The sequence below is a fragment of the Ranitomeya variabilis genome, chromosome 6 (genome assembly GCF_051348905.1).
Source record: "Ranitomeya variabilis isolate aRanVar5 chromosome 6, aRanVar5.hap1, whole genome shotgun sequence".
Classification (NCBI taxonomy): Eukaryota; Metazoa; Chordata; class Amphibia; order Anura; family Dendrobatidae; genus Ranitomeya; species Ranitomeya variabilis.
In genome coordinates this window covers 443299002-443319300 of record NC_135237.1, presented here as the reverse complement: position 1 = coordinate 443319300, position 20299 = coordinate 443299002, and the positions used below count along the sequence as shown (strand labels likewise).

At 42.1% G+C, this 20299-nt stretch overlaps 1 protein-coding gene across 4 annotated transcripts in view; it reads right to left on the bottom strand.

Moving 5' to 3' along the window:
- Nucleotides 1-20299, bottom strand: part of DTNA (dystrobrevin alpha) — a 354562-nt gene that overhangs the window by 330252 nt on the left and 4011 nt on the right. The window contains exon 1 of one of the 4 annotated variants that reach the window (XM_077270434.1): nucleotides 19595-19790. The exons of the other annotated variants lie outside the window; for them this stretch is intronic. The gene's annotated coding sequence lies outside the window, so the exon portion shown is untranslated. Of the gene's footprint in view, nucleotides 1-19594; nucleotides 19791-20299 lie in introns of those variants that run through there. 4 annotated transcript variants of the gene reach the window in all.

Here is a 20299-nt window from a genome sequence, read left to right as displayed (position 1 = left end):
AGCGAATACGGATCCTTGTGTCCTATCCAGGAGACTCAAAGCATGTCCTAGTCTCATCCGTTATTCAGACCAAACTCAGGTATAGAAGTCCATTGGGATTCTTTACAAACAGATGAAAACTGAAAGAAATACTTAGTGATGGATCAGTAAAAAAAAACAGCTGAAACAATGAAATACTAAGAGTCAACTGATAAAAAAATGCTCCAGTTAACCTTCTCCAGTTTTTTTAAAAAGGGAGTCATTTTATTAACAAAAGGAGACAACTAACATGTATAAAAAACAGTTTTCCATGTTAGAGGGGTTAATAGCTTTTATAAATGCAATGCACGATTTGAGACTAGTGATGAGCGAACGCGCTTGCATAAGGTGTTGTCCGAGCATGCTCGTGTGCTAACACAGTGTCTTTGGCGTGCTCAAAAAATATGTTCGAGTCCCAGTGCCTGTATGTCTCGCGGCTGTTAAACAGCCACAACATATTCAGGGTTTGTTAGACAATCCCTGCATGTGTCGAACAGCTGCAAGACATGCAGGCACGGGGACTGGAACATATTTTTCGAGCACGCCAAAGACACTCGGTTAGCACCCGTGCATGCTCGTATAACATCTTATCGGAGCACATTCATTCATCACTATTTGACACCTAACGACAGAACAAATTTATTTGCGTGACTGCAGACTTATGAATCCCCCCAGCGCATGCACTGTGTTCTGCGAGGATTCGCCAATTTCTGACCCAGGACCGGAGGGTATGCATGCGTTATACATACTCCTGGCCAGGCCCAGTCTAGTGCGTGAACTGGGGGATTCATAAGTCTGCAGTCATACATAGTGACTGCAGACTCATCAGTTTGGAGCAGACCGACAACTTCTTTAAATGCACAGGTATTCTTTAATTATAGAATATAATCACAATACCTCAACCAAATGCATTAATAGTTTGGTGTCTCCATACATAACTTTTGACCAACTTGCTGTTTTCAAATGTAACCTCAATGTGCGTTTATGCATCCAAGCAAAACTGTACCAACATATGCATATAGACTAAAGACTGAAGCTGGGCAAACTGGATTGCTGACTGCCCACATAAAACTAAAGTAAAATGCTGCTCAGAAAAACTGGGACATTGTTAATAGGTACAGGGGATACATTTCTAATACAATGATGGCACTCAGTAGCTATAGGAAGACAACACACAGATATAAAGTCACTGAGAATTCATAACAAGGAATTATTACTCTATCAAAGGGACTTGATGATTCTAGTAATCCCTAATTTCACTACAGCAGAAGCACTAAAGCTGTCAATCACAGCTTAGCCTGTTATAACTGTACTATGTGTCAGATTGCACTCGGTTTAGACAAGGAAACAACAAATGTTTGTGTGAATTAGTCCCTAGGGTAAACTACACATGGCAGCTGTGCCATAGTTCTTGCTATGTCGCATCAAACTACAGTAAAAACTAGATGGGTTTTACCAATGGTGTAGATGGAAACTTGTGGCCCACAGTGAAAAATCAGAGCCAATAACTATCAAAGGTCTTTAATATTAAAAGGTTGATACAGTGCCTAAAATGTCTTTTCTAAATATCTACCTTTACAACCTAACTACTTCTGCAATGTATTTATTAATAAAACTACGCTTCTATCTAACTCATCCCTAAATGTGTTTTTTTTTTTTTACTTCCCTTCCTGTGATGGTTTATTTGACAGGACTCTCAAACAGGACGTCACAGGAGGCCGGTGCTGTACTCTCTTCCCTGTAGCGTCCATCACTCCTCCTGGAACAGGACATCATAAGGGGGTGGCGCTGTCATTACTTCAGTTTCTTACATCGCCGCCCTCTAATGATATCCTGGATCCAGGTATTAGACGCAGCATGAGAGGCGAGTGCAGCGCCTGCATTCTCTGCTGCCGCATCTTCTAATTGCATCATCTGTGGGAACCGCAGCACTGACCGGCGGTAACGAGCGTACTACCGATCACAGCCGGTACATATCTCGCTGTCACACAGAGGACAACGTTGGAAGCGCCGGATGTTCAGGCTGCTAAACCCGAACAGTAACACAGATTGCAGGGAGAAGTCCGTGTTCACGGTCCGTACAAGGACACTAGGCAAACGGTATGGACCCCAAGCTTTACTGTTTGCCCATCCCTAAGGCTGCCGTCACACTAGCAGTATTTGGTCAGTATTTTACATCAGTATTTGTAAGCCAAAACCAGGAGTGGAACAATTAGAGGAAAAGTATAATAGAAACACGTCACCACTTCTGCATTTATCACCCACTCCTGGTTTTGGCTTACAAATACTGATGTAAAATACTGACCAAATACTGATAGTGTGTCAGCAGCCTAACACTGAGACTTCACTTTAATCAAGACGGGTGTTTTGCAAAATCGTCTTGATGAAGGGTTTGCTGGACTAAGAAATACCAAATTTATTAAGGAATTTGGCGCATCTCTCAGCTACTATGTGCCACTGTAAAATGTACTGCAGTCAGGAAATGGGGTACATTTGTCATAATTTATGCTATTTTTGGGGCGTAAATTGAAAGGAATATGTAGTCTACACCCAAACCCAGATAAATGCTGCCCACTTGTAACAAAAAAAGGGTGACAGAACTGGTCGGAATGGATGCTAAAAGTCACATTTGTTTGCAACTACAAGCTGTGCAGAAATTTTCTGACATTTCTAACAGTTTTACATCAGAATACTGTAAAAATGGTATGATGAATGGGCCTAATTCTTTTTAAAAAATGTAATAAGCTAATACGTTAAAGGGGTTAAATGGCTTTAACTAGAGAAACATGGCACCCAATGTCTCCTAATGTACTGCCCTGTTTCTTTGATTTTATATATTTATTTTATTCTCATGGACTACACAGGAATAAATAATGCAATAGTCACATACATATTGCAATACACAGTTACTGACTGTAAAAATTGGTTCTAGGGGAGAGAACGTTGTTTCACAAAGCATGTCACGCAGATCCGCTTATTATTTGGAGTTCAGCTCCAATAAAGCAAAACTTATAAGGAAGTATAACATCAAAAAGTTATCTTAAAAAAAAATAAAAAATAAAATGGATTATCCATAAATAATATCAGTAACAAATATTACCTTGTATGAGCATCAAAATTCAGTATTGATGCTAGTTTAGACAAAAACAGAACAATTCATCTGGCCTTAGGCCAAGAGAGGTTGTTTCCTCCTAGGGATTATGTCTCTATCATTTACTCTTATGCTGGGCAATCTGAAAAACCCTTGGCAATAAAAATCCTACTCTGCAGCTTGTAATATTGTGCACAGATGTATGTATTACTGTCAGAAAAAAAGTCATCACCACAACAGATTTTATAGGATTGGAGGACAAAAGTAATCTTACACCAAACTTCTTAAATATGCAGCAAGTCCCGGCTGGCGCAGATTACACATGTAATGAGGTCTCACTGGCATTGCTATCCAAGCGATTAGAAATTGCTTCTTTGTTCTTTATTTATGGACTCTTAGGAGGTTATCCATATTGACAATGAAAATTATAAGCTTCCAGAAAAAGCATGCTAAAGCTTCTAAAACTGACTTGACACTATAGTCATTTTTGTTCTCTTTATATTACATGCCCACTTTTTCACATTCACCATGTTTCCCCGAAAATAAGGTAGGCCCCAGCATGATTTTGTAGCATTTTTGGAATATGCTTGAACTATAAACCCAACTCAAAAAATAAACCCTAGTTACAGTCAGAGCCGGCGTTAGGGGGTAAACTTGGGCAATCGCACAGAGCCACCACTCTCTTAGGGGCCCCCAGTATTTCTTTGGGACCATGATGCAGGAGTGCAGGAGTCTAGAGATGAAGAGGAGACAGGATGGTATGTATATACCTGTGCATTGTGTGTCACGTAATTGCTAAGGTCAATGGGCACCTACTCTGTCCCTCAAACTAGGGGAACCCTAGGCTATTCCTGTCCCCCGGGTTACACCGGATTCTTGTACCTTGTTCTGCTCCTATATAAACTCTTCTGTGTTCCTTCACCCATCCAGAGTGGTTTGTGTATAGGATAAAACAAACCAGACAGAGAGGGATAAAAGAAAACTACAATCATGCAAATACACTCACAAAACAACTAAGTGGGAATCGGGAGGAATAAGCGGGACAAATCAAATGGGTAGAGGATAGTGAGATATGCAAACCAATTCCACTCAGAAATCAGAAAAACACTCTGCCTACACCAGACACTGAACTTCTCCTTCAACTCCAAACCAAGAAGTGGCAAACTATCACTGGCAACTCCCAAGTGCAAATGATGAACATATATACCAGAGGAGAGCGGCCATCACATAACAGCAAAGACAATTCAGAACATTGAGCTCCATGAAACAGACAGAACTGATTAACCCTTGTAATAACATAGGAAGGAAAACCTGCTTTGCTAATAGGAAGGCGAAGCATTTCTAATCAGTGCAGGGGTTCGTGTAACCAGAGGCAGAGATCTTATAGCCCCTCTCTGTTGTGGTATCCCTGTGACAGTGTGTGTAAATATATATACACACACGTGCAGGGCCGTATTTAGAGTTTCTGCTGCCCTAGGCACTTTTAGTGCTGCCTCCCCCTTTGGTGAGTATGACACTATCGGCAGTGACTTTGGCAAGAATCGCTGATGTGAAAGTCGCCTTTTGCAGCAGATCGGGCAGTTTTTCTACATCTGCCGCGTAATGGATCACTTACAGCAACACTGCTTTCGGCCTCATTCATTCCCTATGGGATTTGCGACACTTGCCGTGATCTGGCAAATGCGGTACCATACCCAACTTTTGATGAAGGGAAGGAGGTATAAAGGTTGCGGCGCGTGTAGTGCGCTGCGGCAAATTTTAGGCCACGCCTCTGACCACACCCATTTCACAACTAGTCACACCCATATCCACATCCCAACCACAGCCATTTAGCACTGCTGATCATACTGTTTCATTTAGAATAATTATATATATAGAAAAAAAAAAAATATGGCCACACAGTGCTCCATACTGTATAATGGCCACACACAGTTCTCCATAGTGTATAATGGCCATACAGTGCTCCATACTGTATAATGGCCCCACATGATGCTCAATACTGCATAACGGCCACACATGATGCTCCATAAAGTATAACAGCCACACACAGTTCTGCATACTGTATAATGATCCCACATGATGCTCAATACTTTATAATGGCCACACATGATGCTCCATACTGTATAACGGCCACACATGACGCTCCATACTGTATGATCCCACATGATGCTCAATACTGTATAATGGCCACATGATGCTCCATACTGTATAATGACCCCCCTCCTGTATGCATGGCTCATCTCCCTCCCATCCCATATGCATGGCTCATATTCCCCCCCTCCTGTATGCATGGCTCATATTCCCCCCTCCTGTATGCATGGCTCATATTCCCCCCCTCCTGTATGCATAGCTCATATTCCCCCTCCTGTATGCATGGCTCATATTCTCCCCTCCCTGTATGCATGGCTCATATTCTCCCCCCCTGTATGCATGGCTCATCTCTCAACCCCCCCGCTCCCGCTCCTGGTCCCATCTTGCATGGCGCCACTTACCGTCCTCCTTCATCCCCCCATCCCCTCGTCCCTCATACTCACCTTTCCCACACCTACATCCCTCTGGCTCTGTCCCGACTCCCGGCGCAGCACCTTCTTCCTGCGTGAGCGGTCATGTGATACAGCTCATTAAGGTCATGAATATGCGCATATTCACTCAGGACGAGCTGGAGATGCCAGGCATCGCTGGAGCAGGGTGAGTATCGTCTTCAAGGAGGGTGGGTGGGACGCAGGGGCGGGCGGCCGGTCAGTCGGGAGGTGACCCACGACTTAAATTATAAAAAAAAAAAAAAAAAAAAAAAACCTTGCTCAGGTGCCGCCCCCCGCATTGTTCCGCCCTAGGCACGTGCCCTCAAGTGCCTAGTGGCAAATACGGCCCTGCATACGTGTATGCATGTGCACTGTATGAGAGTATATGCACATTTCTGTGTAAATAGTAGATCATTGTACATGCAAAAAGAAAATAGGATTTCAAGATTCATGATGGAATTCAGGATTTGCAGTTATGATGATGTTCCAGAATGTGATTAAATTATTCTATTGAATAAATATAATTTTTTTTTGTTCAATAATAAATCTGGTTGTTCTTTAAATATAAATAAGACTTCCCTTGAAAATAAGCCCTAACCCATCTTTCGGAGCAAAAACTAAAATAAGATCCTGTTTTGTAATTATCGGACATGTTTCATACAATCCCAGAACAATACCTGATCTCTGCAATATAAGTAAGAACTTGCTGAAAAAAAAATCATGGCTGCTGGGCTCACTTAGCAGTTTCTTCTGTTAATAAGATCAAGGGATGGGATGTTAACCTACAGTCATGGCCAAAATTCTTCCCACCCCTGCAATTCTGTCAGATAATTCTCAGTTTCTTCCTGAAAATGATTGCAAACACAAATTCTTTGGTATTATTATCTTCATTTAATTTGTCTTAAATGAAAAAACACAAAAAGAATTGTCCTGAAGCCAAATTGGATAGAATTCCACACCAAACATAAAAAAGGGGGTGGACAAAAGTATTGGCACTGTTCGAAAAATCATGTGATGCTTCTCTAATTTGTGTAATTAACAGCACCTGTAACTTACATGTGGCACCTAACAGGTGTTGGCAACAACTAAATCACACTTGCAGCCAGTTGACATGGATTAAAGTTGACTCAACCTCTGTCCTGTGTCCTTGTGTGAACCACATTGAGCATGGAGAAAAGAAAGAAGACCAAAGAACTGTCTGAGGACTTGAGAAACCAAATTGTGAGGAAGCATGAGCAATCTCAAGGCTACAAGTCCATCTCCAAAGACCTGAATGTTCCTGTGTCTACCGTGCGCAGTGTCATCAAGAAGTTTAAAGCCCATGGCACTGTGGCTAACCTCCCTAGATGTGGACGGGAAAGAAAAATTGACAAGAGATTTCAACGCAAAATTGTGCGGATGTTGGATAAAGAACCTCGACTAACATCCAAACAAGTTCAAGCTGCCCTGCAGTCCGAGGGTACAACAGTGTCAACCAGTACTATCCGTCGGCGTCTGAATGAAAAGGGACTGTATGGTAGGAGACCCAGGAAGACCTCACTTCTTACCCCGAGACATAAAAAAGCCAGGCTGGAGTTTGCCAAAACTTACCTGAAAAAGCCTAAAACGTTTTGGAAGAATGTTCTCTGATCAGATGAGACAAAAGTAGAGCTTTTTGGGCAAAGGCATCAACATTGAGTTTACAGGAGAAAAAAAAGAGGCATTCAAAGAAAAGAACACGGTCTCTACAGTCAAACATGGCGGAGGTTCCCTGATGTTTTGGGGTTGTTTTGCTGCCTCTGGCACTGGACTGCTTGACCGTGTGCATGGCATTATGAAGTCTGAAGACTACCAAAAAATTTTGCAGCATAATGTAGGGCCCAGTGTGAGAAAGTTGTTTCTTCCTCAGAGGTCATGGGTCTTCCAGCAGGACAATGACCCAAAACACACTTCAAAAAACACTAGAAAATGGTTTGAGAGAAAGCACTGGAGACTTCTAAGGCGGCCAGCAATGAGTCCAGACCTGAATCCCATAGAACACCTGTGGAGAGATCTAAAAATGGCAGTTTGGAGAAGGCACCCTTCAAATATCAGGGACCTGGAGCAGTTTGCCAAAGAAGAATGGTCTAAAATTCCAGCAGAGCATTGTAAGAAACTCATTGATGGTTACCGGAAGCGGTTGGTCGCAGTTATTTTGGCTAAAGGTTGTGCAACCAAGTATTAGGTTGAGGGTGCCAATACTTTTGTCTGGCCCATTTTTGGAGTTTTGTGTGAAATGATCAATGTTTTACTTTTTGCTTCAATCTCTTTTGTGTTTTTTCATTTAAGACAAATTAATGAATATAATAATACTAAAGAATTTGTGTTTGCAATCATTTTCAGGAAGAAACTGAGTATTATCTGACAGAATTGCATGGGTGTGAATACTTTTGGCCATGACTGTAGCTATTAACTGTACACTCTGAACATTAAAATGTTTTTTTTGGTTTTGTTTTTTTAATGACAGCCAAAAGAACAGGGCAGACTTACTAATCCCTTGTAATGTAAAATAGTCTAAACTAAGACTGTAGAGTCTGCAATGAGCCAAGTTTATCAAAGTGGCTCATGCGGTTTCATAACTTTGCTGGATATTTAGAGTTTTATCCAAGTTCACAACACTTTTTATGGTAATAAATCATTACATCATTTTGATACCTAGTGTCACATTTCCAATTCTCCATGGTACTACTAGTGTCCATCCTTGTCTACCTAGTTCACATACTAATGCTAATTTAAAGAGGTTGTTCACTACTAGGACAACCTGTTAAATATTAATTATTGAATTATTATTACACTCAATTCTGTACTGAGCCTCGTGGAAAATTTTGCTGACATTACATTAGCCATTTCTGCATATTTAGCTCAGAGTAAAAGTTAACACCATATAGAGAGAACACATGCTCTATGGGACATATATATCCACGGCTCTTAGGAGGGTTGGGGAGGTCACTTGGGGGCTGTCACTTGGGGCCTTCTCCTTTACTCTCTAAGGACTATAGATTTCACATTGAGGGAATGAACAGCTGGTAGCCATGTGCTTCTTGGTGACTTCTACTCCATGACAGAGACAGGCACCATTTACCATTCAGAATCTCAGGAAAGTTGGGGAACAAATGGACAATCTCTTTGTAACCATTTCACCTATTTTATGTTTTGCTGCAATTGTTTTTTTTGGTGGACAATCCAACAACCACTACATTTTTTATGAGACATCGGGTAAGAGTCCTGATTAAATAAATATGTAAAACTAGATTGTGGCCCGATTCTAACGCATCGGGTATTCTAGAATATGCATGTCCCCGTAGTATATGGACAATGATGATTCCAGAATTTGCGGCAGACTGTGCCCGTCGCTGATTGGTCGAGGCAACCTTTATGACATCATCGTCGCCATGGCAACCATTATGACATCTACGTCGATACTGTGCCCGTCGCTGATTGGTCGAGGCGAATTCGCGGCAGACTGTGCCCGTCGCTGATCGGTTGAGGCAACCTTTATGACATCATCGTCGCCATGCTGTGTCAGTCGCTGATTGGTCGAGGCCGCTAGGCCTCGACCAATCAGAGACGCAGGATTTCCAGGACAGACAGACAGACAGAAAAACCCTTAGACAATTCTATATATATATATATATATATATATATATATATATATATATATAGACTAGACTGTGGCCCGATTCTAACGCATCGGGTATTCTAGAATATGCATGTCCCCGTAGTATATGGACAATGATGATTCCAGAATTCGCGGCAGACTGTGCCCGTCGCTGATTGGTCGAGGCTCCTGTTAAAAAAAAAAAAAGCACTTATACTCACTTGATTGAAATTTCTACCCCTATGGTTGAGGCCAGTGGGTGGTCCTCATCAGTGATTGACAGCTATCTCGTTATGCACTTTCATATAGACAAGACTGAGTGATTTTCCATGTGGAAATCCACACAGAAAATCTGCAGCATATCCATCCTTTACTAGGATAGTCTTAAAGGTACAGTACATTCTGAAAGGACTGAAAAGTAAGCAGTATATACTCTTGCTCTATAGTTTATTAGCCTTTAAGACTTTTTACATGCTCTTAAGATATGTTTTTGTAAATATCCTGCAGAGAATGTGCATTAATTTCCTGCAGATCTCTTCCATATTCAGCTGGTGAACACCTGAGGTGGTGTAACTTTGGCAATGAGTCAACAATATTTGTGTTCTATTGCAGACAAGGAATGAATTGGGGGGAGGCTCCTGCTGCAGCCAACTGGCTCACTGTCAGAAACAGGATGGTTAGGAGAAAGGGTTGAAGATGGATTTTCTGGGACACAGACAACTGCTTTGTATGTTTATCAGTTGTAATATGACACAATTAAAATAACCATTACATGTATTAGATACTGAGGGCTCTATAAGTTTTATCCCTTTTAGTTCTAACCAACATCTAGGATGCTTTTTAAATTTTAACATGAGCACAATTTAGTTTTGTACTTTATCTCAATCTATTTGTCCAAAAATGGAAAGTATGGTAATCTTAGCACAGGGAAGAAGAAAACTCTTATGGGCCACTTCAAGATTGCTTTGGGGGCACTCGTCACTCACTTTTTCATGTCTATCTGGCTTGGAGGGTTGGGGAACAGGACAGAGGACATTTGCCCTCTCAGAGAGGACTTGAGAAATGCTGCACTTATTTTGTTTGCACATGGGTTAAAGAGAGCCCAATCTCAAGGTTAGAAAAACCCTTTTAAGAAGAACAGCTATCCCCTGCCAAAGCGTGGCTTGGCGTCATGTAAATATTATGTTGGCCAGAATATTCACAGAAATTTGTAGTGTGGATACGATGCAGAATATAGTTTTGCTCTAAGGAAAATATAGGGATACAAAGATAAAATGAAGAACAGCTCAGAACTGGTAGGCGGCATCGCTCATGCATGTAGTCGTGACCCTGTGCAGCAATATGCTTATGACCTATTTCCAAATGATATCAGGCGCTGTATGAAGAATAACTCTCAGCAAATTAGCTATCAGAAAATATACAGGCTGCCTGCAGAGAATTAGTGTCATACAAATGGGAGTCAAGTTGCAAAGTAGAAAAATAAAGCAGGATATTTACTGCAGCAGAGTGAAAACAAGCCCCTGGAACAGAGGGGCCATATTACTTTCAAATTACAATGGAATATAAAAACAAAATAGTGCTGATCTAGTTCTTAGTAGATCAAACCTGATCACCAATCTCATCCAGACATATGAAAATAAGAAATAAATTTAAAAATATTATATATACATACATACGCACACATACATACATATATATATATGTGTGTTTGTGTGGTGTGTGTGTGTGTGTATATATATATATATATATATATATATATATATATATATATATATATATATATATATATATATATATATAAATTTTTTTTTTTTTTTTACACACATGTTAAGTGAATAAAGCAGGTGTTGAAAATGTCCACCATTCGTATCCAAGCACACCTGCACGCGCTGTTGCATATTGTTGCATGTATTCCGCAGGATGTCTGGGGTCATAGAACATACTGCGAGAAATTCAGGCTATCGGAGTTGAGCCTGTAATGTTTATAACTTGTTCCTGTACACCTGAGCTTTCAAATGACCCCAAAAGAAAATGCACCAGTGGTAAATCAGGCATTCTTGGTGGCCACAGTACCTTGGAGATTACTCTGTCATCAAAGAAGGCTTCAAGCTCTGTCATGCGGACATAAGATGTGTCACATGTTGCACTATCCTGTTGGAAGTAGGTCATTCTTATTTCCTCATTGTCCAGCCGATTGATGAAGGTTTGAAAGATTTCCTTGTACACTGCTGTTGTCACTGTTGCTTCAAAATATTGGGCCAATTATGTGCTGCCTGCAAATGGTACACCAAATATCAACTTTTTCTGGATGAAGTGACATCTTGTTAAGCATGTATGGGTTGTCAGCTGCTCAAATATGGGCATTTTGTGACTTGACATAGCCATATAACTGAAACCAGGCTTTGTCAGTGAACCACGAATAGTCCAATAGGTGAAGGTCTGGTACCACTGACAACAACGGGGAAACAAGTTGGCGAGGCCACTTGGAAAGAGGATGTTTCTTATCGCTGTTGCTAAGGTTCATTGCACTCTCACATCTCATGAACCAAAGTATTCAGTCCAAATTTCTGTAGGGTCGTCCGCCTCTTTTAGAAGTTACAGCCATTTTTTCAGGTAAAGTAGGGAGTAAATCACCCTGAATAAAGACATACATACATTCTAATATGCAAAAGTGTATAAAATAAACAACTTTATTTTTTACATTTCACCAAAACACCTTACTATGCTTAAGATCAATCAAATTCAACACATCATACATGTTTACTACTTGGACAACCCCATCTCAATCAGCATATTTGTATCAGTAAAACACTTACACTGTACTTACCTCCGGTGTTGGCATTCGCGTCACCATGTTATGACACGTGTCCTGCACTCAATCAGTGCTGGCTTCACTCTCCCTGCCTTCGGATGGATCAGACATCAAGAGGAAGTGAACCGCCAGCCGCAGCTCTGACTTCCTCTTGAGGTCTGATTCGTTCAGGGAGAGTGACGCCAGCGCTGATTGTTAGGTCACATGAGCCCTGCACCCAATCTCACCTCTGGAACGGTGCTGGCACCGGTGGCGAGTATAACTTATTTTACTGGCGCAAACATGCCCTTTTAAAGGGGGTTTCCACTTGAAGGAAAGTGGACCACAAACACCCGTATGTTAGTTAAAATAACAAATAGAGCAGGTGCGCACCCTCCCCGGGTCCAGTGGTGGCTCCACGCTGCTACTTAGGTAATGTCATTTTGGCTGCAGCAGACTGACAACACATCACCACTGCAGACGATCACTCAGCTCATCAGCTTGGTTGCTGTAGTACAAATGAGCCGCTGAGCTCAGTGATTTGCTGCGGTGATGTGCGTGGTCAACGTGACGTAACTGCTGCTTTAAAACACACAGCGACCTGAGCAATGGTGATGAAAAGCTGGCACTAGACCTGGGGAGGGTGAAAACCTGCTCTGTTTGTTATTTTAGGCACATAAGCGCATTTGAGGTCTACTCTCTTTCAAGTGGAAAATTGCTCTAGTGACCTAAAGGATTTCTATTCGCCAGTGATGTTCAACAAGAAGATTTTGTCCTACAAAATCTGCCCAGTAGAAGAAATCTTATGTAACTGTACCCATAGCCATTTAATAAAGATATACAAATGACCTAAAATTATTTTAGACCATATAATCTGGTAACATGTAAGCCGGTTTACTCCAGCACATAACTTATGTATCAAAGAGCCTTTCTAATTCACAATATGACACAGTTAATTGGAATCCTGTCATCGCGCACAGGCTGAACTGGAATGCAGCTTAATTATTCATGTGTTATTTTCAGACCTCATCTAATACCTATACACTGACAAATTTAATATTAAAACTCACATTTGCTTAGATAAAAAGGACCCTGTGTGCATAGTGAGCGACCCGTCAGTCAGGGCGAGGGGGCGGGAAGAAGCCACCAAGGACTTGCCTAGGACTAGTCTTTCTAGATGAGCAGGTTAGCTTAGATCTAGTATATTTTCTATGAAACACTGCATTCCCTAGTAATACATATCTGGCTGCAACAAAGCGGCTGCTGTCCAATATGTGCAGCCTGAAATTTGGGCAAAATTAATCAGATAATAGGGGTCCCTTGAAATGAGGCATTACAAACACTGGATGTTCTATGTACTCCAGACATATTAGATTACATATGCATCCTTAAAATTTACAAATGGATTCTATGGCCCAGTCGTGTGGAAATGAAGATGCCAGAATTAAATCAAAAAGATTTTCAAATAAGTTTAAACCAGCAGCCACCAAATGTAAGATCTCTGCGAGCGATGAAGAAAAGGACAACAGGAGCGGAATGGATCAGATCTCACCTGAACCAAAGCACGAGGAAAGCAACAAGCAATAAGGAATGGAGGCCATTTACTGAGATTTGCTCACATGACATTTTAAACATTTTGTTGGGTTGTAGTTTTCGGATTTTATTTATTCTATAAGGGGCTTTTCCATTGGAAACATTTAGGGTACAATAAGCACACAGCACATTCTCGGGAGTACTTTGCTTCGGGGGGTTTTCACTGACCTATAGACTTGCATTCCCGATTTCGATCTGACATTTGGATCAATATCGAACATTTCTCCGCAATTTTGCGCAGACTGCTCGGTTCATGAAAAATCATGGACATGTAAAAACAGCCCTATTGCCTAGTATAGGTTCACGTGCTATCCATGAAAAGCACCGGCAGCACTTGTACGCAAAATTTGACATCTGAATGAGCCCTTAAAATCTACTTAATGTTTTAGTCATTGTTTTTTTTCATATCACGATCTATAGAAAAAACAAAAATAGAAATCTTACAACTTTCACACTAGCCTTTTGGGCTATCTTAGACTCATACTCTGTTCATTCAGTGAGACTTCTCAGGAGTCATATTATCATCAAATGCTTTTATTGCAATGACAGTTAACACTTCTATATACAGCTGGTAACGCAATACCATTCACAAGACCAGCTCCCCCTACCTTCACAATGAGCTTTGCACACACTTATTAGATGCTTCAATACAAACGATAGAGTTCTGTGTCAGTTTATGGCTGCTGATGTACATGTAGTTTTCCTGAAACAGCAGGAAGTCTCAATCTACAAAAGCTCTAGTGAAAATAGTGGTTTAAAACTTTTTTTTAGCAAAACAAAAAAAAAAAAAAAGTTAAAGCATGAATTTAACACAAAAACCTGATTTAAATAATACATCAGTTTAAGATGACACATTCCCTTTAAGAATAAAAACTAAAATATATATATAAAAAAAAAAAAAGATCTAGGCAATACAGACATATACACGCAAAACAAACCAGTGGTATAGGTTGGGTGGACTTTCCAACATATACACTATACAGTACTGGGACACTTCTTAAAAAGGGAACCTGTCACCAGGTTTGGCCAATATAAGATACAAATAAACGTAATAGTATACCACGTGTATACAGGTACGCGCAAAGAATAGCACAATGATAAAACAGGCTTGACCTTTTTAGTTAATAGCAGAATCTTCCTACCTCCATGGATGGATGAAGGTCCGTAGTGTTTCTGCTTTCGTTCCAGAGTCCAGCAGATATCGTAGTGAGAACAGGTGGCTGCCCCGGCCGGCAGCAAGCCACCACTAACTAACCTCCTGTGAAGAGCGGGGTCCGGCAGAGTTTGGTGCCGCGAGAAGTTCCAGCGGTGAATGCGAGCGGCGTGCAGGCTTGCAGGACCTGTGTGACACACCAAGTCACGTGACCGCAATTCTTGGAGGGTGAGGTACGGAGTGCGGATGGGATCAGAAACCAACGCGTTTCGGAGACTCCTGTCTCCTTCCTCAGGGTTGATCCCAGCCTCGTATATTCCATCCTTATATAGCTACTACTTCAATCAGTTGTCTATTGGAAGCCAAAGAGTTCCGTGCCCATATTTAATCCCTTTGGTGCGATGGTATCCAGCAGGAAAATCCATTCAGTCTCTACCCGTGACATAGCCTTAATAAAGTCACCCCCTCTCCAATGGTGACGTACCACCGCAATCCCTGATATTTTCATATCTTGTATTCTCCCACCATGATGTTCTATAAAATGTTGTGAGAGTGGGTGGCCTAAAAATTTTTTCTTAATGTTACAGATATGTTCATTAATTCTAGTTTTTAGGCTATGTCACGGGTAGAGACTGAATGGATTTTCCTGCTGGATACCATCGCACCAAAGGGATTAAATATGGGCACGGAACTCTTTGGCTTCCAATAGACAATTGATTGAAGTAGTAGCTATATAAGGATGGAATATACGAGGCTGGGATCAACCCTGAGGAAGGAGACAGGAGTCTCCGAAACGCGTTGGTTTCTGATCCCATCCGCACTCCGTACCTCACCCTCCAAGAATTGCGGTCACGTGACTTGGTGTGTCACACAGGTCCTGCAAGCCTGCACGCCGCTCGCATTCACCGCTGGAACTTCTCGCGGCACCAAACTCTGCCGGACCCCGCTCTTCACAGGAGGTTAGTTAGTGGTGGCTTGCTGCCGGCCGGGGCAGCCACCTGTTCTCACTACGATATCTGCTGGACTCTGGAACGAAAGCAGAAACACTACGGACCTTCATCCATCCATGGAGGTAGGAAGATTCTGCTATTAACTAAAAAGGTCAAGCCTGTTTTATCATTGTGCTATTCTTTGCGCGTACCTGTATACACGTGGTATACTATTACGTTTATTTGGACTTTCTACAAACCGTTAGTGGAGGTTTGTGTGGTAGCGCTGCAGGAAATCCATACTAGCACCTAGACTCTGCGCCACCTTTTTGATTTTATATCAATATAAGATACAGCCACCACCTTTCAGGGCTGATATACAGTATTCTATAATGCTGTATATCTGCCCCCAACCCGACCTGCAAGAGAAGAAAAAGACCTTTTATTATACTCACCTGCGGGGGGCGGTCCGGTCCGATGGGTGTTTCTCTTCTTGGTCCAGCGCCTCCCATCTTCTTGCGATGCCGCCCTCCTTCTTGCTTCGTGTGGATGACGTGTCTCCTCAGCACCACACTCCGGCGCAGCCGCACATCTCTGCCCTGTTGACGGCAGAGCAAAGTACTGCAGTGCGCCGGTGCCAGGAAAAGTCAAAGAGCCCCAGCGCATGCGCACTGCAGTACTTTGCTCTGCCCTCGACAGGACACAGAAGTACACCTGCGCAGGAGCACGATACTGAGGAGACTGTGTGGATGACGAAGCGACACGTCATCCACACAAAGCAAGCAGGAGGACGGGATCGTAAGAAGACAGGAGGAGCCGGACCAAGACCAGCGATGCCCATCGGACCGTACTGCCCCACAGGTGAGTATAATAAAAGTTATTTTTCTTCTCTTACAGGGCGGGTTGGGGGCAGATATACATATACTGTATTTCAGCCCTGAAAGGTGGTGTCCGTATGATATATCGTACAACCTGGTGACAGGTTCACTTTAATCACGGAGTTCAGTGTTTTTCAGTCTCGTTATATAACCCGAGCCTCGGACCATACAGTCTGCTTTACAAACATTTGTGAAACAATGGCTCATTGTAAAGAGCTCATTAATGTGAGTGTGGTACTGTAAGACGATCCCACCGTTGTAATAAGTCAGCTGGAGAAATTTCTTCCTTTCTAAATATTCTTTCATTGAGGGAATGATTCATACGCATTGTCGGTTCTGCAGATTTTTCTGCAGCGATAACTAGAGCGATGGCAGGAAAAACTATGCGCACAGTACTTGTGTCTTTCCCCCCATTCATTTGAATGTTGCAGATTTTTAAAACATGTGGAAATAAAACGCAGCATGAATGAGATTTTTGAAAGCTCATTTACTTTCCTAGTACAATAAAACACTTTTTTTCGGAAATAAAAAAACACTGCAAACACGCCATGTGTGAACATTCCCTGTTAGCAGTATTATCGAAAAGGGAGAATGTTTATAAACCACAACAACTCAGACACAAAGTGGCAGACCCGTACGGCTAGAGATCACTGGTCACCCAGTTTGATAAGGTGAGAGATAATAAAAGTATCAGTGCCAAACCTTCCCCACATATACAGTATATTCCACAGTACACCTATCCTCGCAATCTATGAAGAAGAAACTTTATAGGGCTTACTTTTTTATCCATGTTCCACTGTACACAGTTTTATAAACATCATAGACATCAGTTAAAGTCTGTACTCCTGTGGCTCATATCGCACAAACAAATCCTAACAGCTGTTTCCAGCCACCATATTTGTATACAAGTAAGGATACAAAAGGTTTCTACATGTTAAAAGCCCATATAGCACACGCCAGTGCCCAACCCCAGGTTTCGCTTTTACAGCTTCTTCTGGGGCAGAACATTAGCCGTTTCACTTTCAAGATCTTTTTATCCTTACATGTATACAATGGTGGTGAGTGACGAACGGCTCTTCAGACTGACCATTTGTTTGTGCAATTTTGAGCCACAGGAGGATGATTGAATTGATTGTACAATAAAGGATTTGAAGACCTTCCTTTATTTCTACTATTGGTGTTCCATTACAATTAGTTTTTTGCCTTTAAAGCCCCCGTCTCACATAGCGAGATCGCTAGCGAGATCGCTGCTGAGTCACAAGTTTTGTGACGCAACAGCGACCTCAGTTGCGATCTCGCTATGTGTGACACGTAGCAGCGACCAGGCCCCTGCTGTGAGATCGCTGGTCGTGTCGGAATGGCCTGGACCTTTTTTTGATCGTTGAGGTCCCGCTGGGTAGCACACATCGCTGTGTTTGACACCTTACCAACGACCTCGTTGACGACTCAGACACTGAATCGTCATAATAGCTCCCATGTGACATTGTTGTACAGGTCGCTACAGGTCGCTGGTGAGATGTCAAACAGTGAGATCGCAGCAGCGATCGTTGGTAAGATCTCACTGTTTGACATCTCACCAGCGACCACATAGCGACGCAGCAACGATCCCTGACAGGTCGTATCGTTGTCGGGATCGCTTTAGCGTCGCTTTAGTGAGACGGGGCCTTAACAATCTCCCAATTATCGTCGATAGTATTACAAATTTTTAAAGAACTACTTGCTCTCCACCAAAGCACAGTGATCAGTGGACCACAAATTGTTACAGCACTTCATTAGCAGCTCTGTAGAGTTGTATTCCACTTGTTTCAGTGTTTAGTTACTTACTTACCTCGTTGTTGACTCTGGAGTTTCTGTCTGAATACCAAAGAAGCTGTACTCAGAGAGGTTCCCATTGGAAATATGGACTTTGATAATTCAATTCCAAAATATGAAACTCTACTTTCCGGAGGTGTCCATCTTTTAACACAGATATGATAATCATGCAGCAGAGGCATACACTTTAATAGGGGTGAAAGGGAAGTGTCCAAAATTGACATATTTTTGTTGCATATTTGAAAGTGAAACATTTGTGGACATCTTGGCTGGGTTGGGATGCGCTGCCCTATTTTTTTTCCTAAAGGAGCAGCAGACAATATGCCCATACAATGGTCCACCACACAGTATTCTTTTTTTGGCCATTACCTCCATACAGACATATACCAGGAATGTGGGGTGAACAGAGCCGTAGCTGCACATGTTAATATATCCTAAACTTATTTACGGTACTTGATCTAAAGAGTCAGCAATGCATTTTTTAAATACGGTAGTTGTGAAAGCTGCAAGATCCATATGATTTTTTGGGTGCAGATCTGCCACTGCGTTATGTCCCTGTGGACACTTTCAGATTTGGTGTGAATAGTTTCCACAACACGTGAACATACCCTATGGCTGGGTTCACACAGTGTTCTGCTGACTGATGTTTTATAGTACTTGATTTTTTGAGGATACAAATGCTGCAGCATGTGTCTACAGTAAAATACTAGAAAACTACACATTTCACAATCCTTTACTACCTGACGTAGGGAGCCATCATAAAGGATGTCTTCTATTAAAGATTCTATAAGATTTATAGTGCGTTTGTGCATGGTAAAAGCAGTCCAACCCATGTGAGCCCCGGCACGTCTCACACCTTATTCCTTTACCAACATCATTTTCAATTCCATTATGAACACTGGACTGACCTAGATACAGAAATACTCCATTATTTGGTGTAGTGAACAAAACTGCACTATGTCATGTGTGAAGAAATACAGCAGCCATTCTATAAGGGAAAAATATACATCTATAAGATGATATCACCATGACTCATAAGAGGTAAGAATCTCTACAGATTAGAAAAATGAAATAATTGTGCATGGAGCATGACAATGCACTGCCCACTGCCGTTCTCTTAAATCACAGGTGACAGCCCCCACTCCCACCAAAGCATACAGAGTAGTAAGCCACTGCAGGATCTGCACTCACCATTGCTTCTTCCCCGTATATAGCGCGGACAGGATGGGGATCCTTGCTATACAAGCAGTGATGTAATGCAATGCCAGCCCAAATACAAACTCATCCTCAAATGTTTGTATAAGGCTGCGGAGAGCAAAATCCATCACGAAGAGAAGCTGGCGCTGATGTAATAGCAGCCACCCATTCTCCTTCTCACACTGACGTCACCTGCATTAGCCCACTGTGATGCTCGGAGTGTGTGCCTACACGTACAGAGCCAATACTATAAGCAGACGACACACACACAGCCACAAGACGGGATTACACACGTACCATCGTGTGCACAGTATATGGCCTCCAGACTGACCTACATAGATCTCATATACGGAGCCATCAGAGCTAAGAATCACCCAACTGAACCAACAGCTATAAGAAAACACACTGTATATGTCTAGGCATAACATGATAGGGATTACACACAGGAGCCATCAAATCCATGGTACAGTGTATATCCTCCAGGCACAGCACCTGCATATATACAATATAATGACCATGTGTACATCACACATCCACGCACAACCATATACACAGCATGCACCTATACACACACATATATATCTAATATATAAAGGTGTGTGTGTGTGTGTGTGTGTGTGTGTGTGTGTATCGCCCCCAGGCGCAGGGCAGTGGGGTACTCGGTACCGGGTCCCTTCTGTCTCGGTTCTGGGGATGTCA